At 39.7% G+C, this 8,353-nt stretch overlaps 1 pseudogene; it reads right to left on the bottom strand.

Moving 5' to 3' along the window:
* Positions 1-4,563: 4,563 nt before the first annotated feature.
* On the bottom strand, positions 4,564-7,095 carry LOC112073097 (zymogen granule membrane protein 16-like; annotated as a pseudogene).
* Positions 7,096-8,353: the final 1,258 nt, after the last annotated feature.

The raw sequence follows: 8,353 nt of genomic DNA, 5'->3' as shown, positions 1-8,353 counted from the left end.
TCTATAACGAATCATCCTGGAAAGAAGGTGACCAAGGCGCAGCGTGGGATGCGTACATACCAATTTATTTAAAGAACGAACACTAAACAAACTAACAAAATAACAAACGAACCGTGAAGCTATACAAAAATGAGTGCTGACAGGCAACAACACATAGACAACTACCCACACAGACAGGTGGGAAAAGGCAACCTAAGTATGGTTCTCAATCAGAGACAACAATAGACAGCTGCCTCTGATTGAGAACCACACCCGGCCAAACACACAGAAATACAAATCATAGAAAAAAGAACATAGAATGCCCACCCAAATCACACCCTGACCAAACCAAAATAGAGACATAAAAAGCTCTCTACGGTCAGGGCGTGACACCAGGCAGGATGGGTCCATGGACTCATGCTGCTTACGATAGTGTAATGTTAGAATGTGAAAAATAAAATAGTCACCTTTAGTCTTGTGAGTCAGCGCTGATGATGAGTCTGTAGCCACTCTTTCATTTGAGATGAGAATGAGTTCTGATTATACCTCCACGTATGTATATTCTTAAAGTAATCCTACCTACTATTGCACCCTGCCTCGTAAGCCCTCCTATCTGTAGATGTACAGTACCTACAAGATTCCCAAAACAATATTTTTTAACTGTCTTATATGAACCATGTACTGGTTTGACATCTTTTGGCAGGATTATTTTAGCCAACCTCAGTTAAACTTATTGGCCAACTAGTCTCAAGAAAAACATGATATTCAGCATCTGACAACACATTATCTAGTCATCAATCAAAGAAGAAGACAGATGATTGTAACTCTTTCAATTTCACCTGGTTGTTCGCTATAAAAACACATAAAAACACATGTACCAGTAACTGCCATTACTTCCTCAATCCTTTCCTGATGAGCAAATGATGTCACGCATGTTTTCTTCTAAAGACAGGTGTAGAAGAGGCAGACAGAAACCGTCATACACTGTTATAAATGACCATAGGTCCACAAGTGACTTGGTTGCAATACTGGTTGAATGATGGTTAACTGACAGATGGCAGCAATTCTCTGCTATCTCTAACATTAATGTGAATGTTTCATAACTCTAAAACACACTCTAAAACACACCTGTGTGTCTGGCAAGAAAAACAGATTCTGACGATTAGAACAGTTTCCCACAGCCTGCCTGCCTAATGAATAGAACGGAATGGGGTTATATCTGTCTGTCACTGAATTTTATCATCATAACAACAGGAAGTCCAACCCAGAGCCAGAAAGTGTCGCCTAAGTTCATGATCTCACTGCAGTGTCGAGCCTGTTTGACTACTTTATGGAGCAGAAAAATGCTTGGCATTGCTTTTAGGGGGAATATTTTGATCGGACCAAAACAAAACGTTACTTAAGCCTGGATTCAGACACGGCTAGGACATCCTGGTTGGCAGAGTGTGCAAAGACAGTGAATAAAACAATCTTGGGGAGGAGGCCTCTAATGTTAACATGCATGAAACCAAGGCTTTTACGGTTACAGAAGTCAACAAATGAGAGCGCCTGGGGAATGGGAGTGGAGCTAGGTTTTTGGGCACAATAGAATAGATACAAGGAATAATGTACAGACAAAGGTATGGTAGGATGTGAATACAGTGGAGGTAAACCTAGGCATAGAGTGACGATGAGAGAGATATTGTCTCTAGAAAGATAATTTAAACCAGGTGATGTCACTGCATGTGTGGGAGGTGTAACTGAAGGGTTAGCTAAGGCATATTGAGCAGGGCTAGAGGCTCTACAGTGAAATAAGACAATAATCACTAACCAGAACAGCAATGGACAAGGGATATTGACATTAGGGAGAGGCATGCGTAGCCGAGTGATCGTAGGGGTCCAGTGAGTAGTTAAGCTGGCTGGAGACACGGCGATTCAGACAGCTAGCGGCCCGGGGTAAGCAAGCTAGCAGAAAGGCCTTAGAGGTACGTTGCGACGGAAGTAGTCTGTTGTAGCCTCCTCGTGCGGTTCCGTCGGCAGACCAGCCGTGATGGATTAGTAGGGTTCCGTGTAGTAAAGGTGCCTGGTCTAATTGGCAAAATAGGTATAGTGGCCCAAGAAATTGGCTGATGGACCTATTCAGCTAACAGTCCGATATGCTCTAGACAGCTAGCGGTCCGCGGCTAACAGGCTAGCAGATGGGCATTCAGGGGACATCGCGACGGAGGGGCTTGTTGCAAAAAGAACCCTCGGCAGATTACGTCGGTAGTCAAGACGTGATGGATTAGCAGGCTTTCGTGTAGTAAAAGGGGTCCAGGACAATTGGCAAAATAGGTATTGTAGCCCAAGGAGTACAGCARGCTTTTGTCTKTTTGAGCTGGTCAGTATGTGTTGGTAATCCTGTAATCCTTTAAAAAATGCATCGCATAGTAAAATGCATAAGTGTTGCTCTCCACTTTCTTKATTTCGAGTATGATAGCTAAGGAGATGGAGAAACACCTGTCTCCGGATTACATCTTCAAACTAACGGCAACCATTGCATCCATGACAGGATACGCGTCCATGTATATGGGTAAGAAAGTGGTTTCATTTCAAGTTAAAGTGTACTGTTAGCTAACTAACGTTAGCTGGCTGGCTCGCTAGCTAACGCTACATGTATGATCTTATTATTCGTATCTCAGAGCCATTTGCTTGACTAGCTAACATTGAACCTGGTTGGTTAGCTACCTGCTGATTCATGCAGTGGTTCATTGTTTAGCTAGCTACAAGTTTGCTACACTGATCAAAAATATAAATGCAACATGCAACAATTTAAAAGATTTTACTCAGTTACAGTTCATATAAGGAAAATAGTCAATTGGTTACATGTGGTCTGCGGTTATGAGGCCGGTTGGAAGTACTGCCAAATTCTCTAAAATGGCGTTGGAGGCGGCTTATGGTAGAGAAATTAACATTATCTTCTCTGGCAACAGCGCTGGTGGACATTCCTGCAGTCAGCATGTCAATTGCACGCTCCCTCAACTTGAGGCATCTGTGACATTGTTTTGTGTGACACAACTGCACATTTTACAGTGGCCTTTTATTGTCCCCAGTGAAAGGTTCACCTGTGTAATGATCATGCTGTGTGTTCAGCTTCCTGATACGCCACACCTGTCTTGGCAAAGTTGAAATGCTCACTAACCGATGAAAAAAAAACGAATTTGAGAAGTAAGCTTTTTGTGTGTGTGAAACATTTCTGGGAAACATGGGACCAACACTTTACATYTTGCGTTTTTGTTGTTGTTCAGTGTATATACAATGAAAACTTGTCAAAAACACTTACTGTACATCATTTGAAATGCTGCCCAGGTTTTGCTTTGTGATTACCTGAGGGTCCAATACAGGGGGATACATTTACTCAGATTATTTAGTGATTCTGGTCTGAATATACAGTAGGGAAGCAGTAGTCGAGGTAACATTTTAGGCTCTATAATAAGCTATCATGTAGAATTGTTCATGATTTAACAACTATATATTTTTTAAATGGCACATAATTTCTTTAAGATTTGCAACCATCCCATTGCAGTATCATCCACATTACACTAAATGCAAATAACAAAAATCCATATAATTTTTGCCCCATTTAAATCGATGTCTGTTCCTCAAATTAGCTCGGACTTACTGGGACTAAGACAATGTTTCAAGGAACCACAGACTTATTCTGTAAAACAAAGACAATAAAAAAACATTTCCTAATTTCCTTCTATCTCACCAAAACTAGTTAAGCAGCTTTGACTGTTGAACCATGCATATACTGTATAAGCCCTATCTATAAAACTGTCTAATCTAGACCAACCACACAGTTAAAGCTACAGTCTGTGATTCGCAACAAAGTGGTGTCCCTTCACTTCCCTTCCCACCACTTGTTTTGGTATACAGCTGAAAARTGAACAGCGTCCCAAATCTCAGACTGTAGCTTTAACTAAAACACGATGCCGCTTGTCATGCAATGCCAGGCTAGAAGGGGAGCAGACTTCATAGACAAAATGTTTGATGTTATGAATGGGTATGGCAGATATACGTTCCAGACATTATGGGTGTGTTGGATAGTAGCGCTGGGAATTGCCAGGGACCTCACGATGCGATGTTATCACAATACTTAGGTGCTGATATGATATGTATTACGATTCTATACTGTGATTTCATTGTGATTCGATGTTCCAAACATATTGCTCACCATATGTCTGTGGCAGAGAGACTAGAAAGCATGAGAAAGTAATGGAAATTGCCCCCCAAAAATCTGCTTCCTATTTAAAATGAAAATGGTGAATAGTCCATGAAGGAAAATAAGAGTTTTAGTGCAGGGACAGCCAACTAGCACAAAAATAATAGTTTGATATTGTTGATACGACACGATATATCGTGGAAAATATTATCCCAATATGTAACTATCAATTGTTATTTCCTTCATTACTATTGGATAGGCGTTTTAACMGRCTTYCTGTTYTACATMTAYTTCCTTATTGACACCATTGAGGTAGGGTTTGTTAAGATGACAGATTAGCTTATTGTAGCTTCTGGTCACTACTGTATGTATTTTCTAATCAAAAGGAATACAATGAAATATAATGATTAAAGATATGATTTTTATTAAAATGTCCACAAGCAGATATAGCAGAAAGGAACAACAAATAACAAATACAGCGTGTATAAAATAGTGAAGGTGAAGCACCCTGAGACGCTATTATCTCCCCATAATATTTGATTGCTCAATTAATCAAAGATATAATTAATCCTTTAAATCCCATATGATTCTTTCATTTATTGAGATAAAATGTGATAACCTCAAAAAATGTGTAACAACGCATGTGGCCTGTGACCCACGCTGACAGGACTGTTTTAATATTCCTATCTGATGGGCGCTTCATGAGAATTTAAACTGAATGAATTTGAATGTTTAGAAGTATTTTTGTACTGCTTCAAGTGAGGAATCACCTCAAAAATTCTTCCAAAGTACTCAAAACATTCAAATTCATTCAGTTTAAATTCTCATGAAGCGCCCATCAGATAGTGATATAAAAAACAGTTCTGTCAGCGTCTATGTCAAACATCCGTCCAACATATAGGGTCAGTTTCCTGGACACAGATTAAGTTTACTCCTGGACTAAAAAGCATGTTGAATGGAGAATCTCCATTGAAAGTAACAAGTCCAGGACTAGGCTTAATCTGTATCCGGGATACCATCCCAAAGATCAAGACATACTTTTTTCCCCTAAAAAATAGGAGTTACTGTTTCCAGTGCTGTTTCCAGAGTACTGTTTCCAGCCCCTTCCATGTTCAACAATCCCCAGTGGGCTCCGATGGAGGTGATCCCGGCACCGTTGAAGCGACCGCTGAGCAGCCTCAGCTCATTGCCCATGTTGGCTGGGTAGAAGTTGAAGGAGACTTGGTTGGGCAGGCCGGCTGACAGAGTGCGCCCCATGTTGGTGGTTAACACCAGGTAGCAGATGTAGTCTGCTGGGTTGTACTTCCCAGACACCTCGACGATGGCCTCATCATTAAACAGCTCTATCTCCTGCTTTAAGCCCCCTTCGCTACCGAACACAGGAGACCAGGTGTTGCCATATCTCAGCTGGAACCTAAAACAGAGGAAGCTTTTCACGTTGGTTGTGTTTTGATAAGGCACATTCAGACTGAGAGAGCAGGTAGCATCAGAGAATATCAAGGAATTACATTTTACATTATACTCTGGGTTAGATATGATAACAATATCGTTTGGTCATAAACTGAATATGTAATAAACACAACAAATAAATAAATACAGAAAGAAAGAAAGAAAGAAAGAGTGTCTGTTGGGTAGTCTAGTTGGACTGAGTCAGTGGTGTGTGTTGGGTAGTGTAGTTGGACTGAGTCAGTGGTGTCTGTTGGGTAGTGTAGTTGGACTGAGTCAGTGGTGTGTGTTGGGTAGTGTAGTTGGACTGAGTCAGTGGTGTCTGTTGGGTAGTGTAGTTGGACTGAGTCAGTGGTGTCTATGGGGTAGTGTTGTTGGACTGAGTCAGTGGTGTCTGCTGGGTAGTGTAGTTGGACTGAGTCAGTGGTGTCTGTTCATGGGTCAGGGTCTGCTCACCCGCTGATGTAGGCGTTGCTGTTGTAGGAGTAGTAGTAGTAGTAGTAGTTGTTGTTGGTCTCCCACACTCTGACTCCTGTGATGCGTCCTTCACCGTAGGAAGCAAATGGGGTGCCACCTCCCTGACCACCGCAGAGGAATACGAGTACGGGTCTTTGATGGCTAAAATAACATGGGAAATAGTTTACTATATTTACTATATTAATAATACATATTTATATATACATCATTTTAATTTTACCAACACATTTCTGAAAGATCTTTACATTATGAATAAAGTGCAGATGAATTAACTAAAGTACATTCTGCAATGATTTAATCCATCAGCTTTTGTCTCAAAGAAGAACTCCTAAGTCTAACTGGAAAAGACAAGTTGGTGAAAGCACAAAAGCTATTATTTAATCATTACAATTCAGAATTGTGTTTTTATTACTCACGCAATGCCGAGCAGCTAGCCAAGAACAGTGTGACAACCAGGATTAAGAACATTCTGCAAAAGTGAGGCATCAATACTTAAGACCTTTAATTTCAGTCAATTTACTCTCACTCCGTTTCATTTTTTTTGTTAATAATGTTTTTCATTGTAGTTTGTCAAAACAAATAAGTCATTTTACCTGTCAGGTCAACCAGTGTTTCCTAGGAGGGAGAAGAAAGTAACCTTTTGAAATGTGACGTAACAATCAACAAACCATTCTTGAATGTGAAATGTTTATAGAACAGATCTAAAAAGTTGAGCCTATTCTTGTTTACTACAATCACTCTTGTAGTGCTAAGCTGCTGTCACATTCAAAATAATGTCAGATCATTTAATTAAATTTAGAGGCAAAAGGGCCAAAATGTTTGTGCCCAAGTACCAAGAGATAATAAGTATTAACTTCATAACATTTCCCACACAGTATCATGCATTGAATACAAGTTTTCTATTTAGTTAGTTGTGTAGTTACCCACAGTGCTATCTTGAGATGTGTGTGAAAACCTGTGAAAGCTTCTTATCTCTCTGTCTCTGCCAGGTCCTTCTAGTCTACTGCTTCCTCTTAACTGTATTTATACCTATGAACATTCCATCAGCTCTAGATGGAAGGAGCATGACATGAACACCTTTAGTCAGTAACTATAGAGAGAGACGTCAGACATTGTTTTCTAATGTTGAGGCTATTTTGGAGAGAGAATCAAGGAAGTACTATGAGGAAATAATAATTGTGTCTTTTTGAATTGTAACAAATTAATGATCTGAAATAGGGATTAAAAAATATACAATCGAACAACCGAACAATTAAAGAAATATACAAAATTGTATGAATGTGTACGAAAATCCTCAAAGTCTGTCTCCCAATCTTCAGTGTTTCATTACACAAAGAGGAACTCCTTCCCTTCAAACATTAAACACGCTGAAAAAGACAAGTGGATCTGCGTCATTAACAGATGGTTAGTTCATTGGTTTGCTCAAATACCTACAGTATTTTATTGTAGAATATTTGTTTCAGTACATGTATTTCAATTTAATTCTAGATGTGCAGATGAGATTCAACATTTTTAGTCTCCATTATTGTCCGACGCTTTCTGCAGTTTGTTACAATACTCACATCTTCATTAAATCACTGGCAACCTGTACATGTTACTACAATATGATTTCATTTTCTGCAGATTAACCAGATAAATATCAGTAAGAATTACAAAGTGAGAAAATAAATAAAAGTTTTATACACATTTCTAAGTGAAATACCTGAGGCACTATCTTGAGATGTGTGTGAAAAACCTGTGAAAGCTGTTGCTCTCTGTCTCTTGCCAGGTCCTTCTAGTCTACTGCTTCCTCTTAGAACTGTATTTATACCTAATGAACATTCCATCAGCTCTAGATGGAAGGAGCATGACAAGGAAACACCTTTATTAACTTACTATAAAAATGAATCATGAAACAATTACAAAGATTTTACTGAGTACAGTTCATATAAGGAAATCAGTCAACTGAAATAAATAAATTAGGCCCTAATCTATGGATTTCACATGACTGGGAATACATTTATACATCTGTTGGTCACAGATACCTTGACAGAGTTGATCAGGCTGTTGACTGTGGAATGTTTGTCGCACTTCTTTTCAATGGCAGTGCTGAGATGCAGGATTTTGGCGGGAACTGGAATACGCTGTCATGCGCGTTGATCCGGGCATTCCAAACATGCTCTGTGGGTGACATGTCTGGTGAGTATACAGGCCATGGAAGAACTGGGAACCAGGAATTAGTGTACAGATCCTTGCGACATGAAGCCGTGCATTATCAATCTCTCTTCC

This window comes from Salvelinus sp. IW2-2015, unplaced genomic scaffold (genome assembly GCF_002910315.2).
Source record: "Salvelinus sp. IW2-2015 unplaced genomic scaffold, ASM291031v2 Un_scaffold2144, whole genome shotgun sequence".
Taxonomy (NCBI): Eukaryota; Metazoa; Chordata; class Actinopteri; order Salmoniformes; family Salmonidae; genus Salvelinus; species Salvelinus sp. IW2-2015.
This window is presented reverse-complemented; position numbering and strand designations above follow the sequence as displayed.